The following is a 261-nucleotide window of genomic DNA, read 5'->3' as shown; positions in this document are numbered from 1 at the left end:
ATGGATGTATTTATTCATCTTTCTTTTCAATGTGTAGAACTCCTTGAGGTATGTTGTGTGGTCCTGGATTAGTGGCCATGGAAGGTGGTTGTTCTCCTTTAGTCCTGAAGGATAGAATTACTGGATAGAGTTATCTGGCTGATTTCAGAACTTGAAATAAATTGCTCCTTACCCTTCTGGAGATTATACTGTGTGTTGCAAAATCTGCTCTTATTCTGATAGGTTTCTCATCATAATTAAGTTGGTGCTTCTTTCTCTTTT

The sequence above is a fragment of the Nannospalax galili genome, unplaced genomic scaffold (assembly GCF_000622305.1).
Source record: "Nannospalax galili isolate Female #2095 unplaced genomic scaffold, S.galili_v1.0 scaffold1519, whole genome shotgun sequence".
NCBI classification, from domain to species: Eukaryota; Metazoa; Chordata; class Mammalia; order Rodentia; family Spalacidae; genus Nannospalax; species Nannospalax galili.
The sequence above is the reverse complement of the archived record's forward strand: the minus strand, read 5'-3'. Positions refer to the sequence as shown.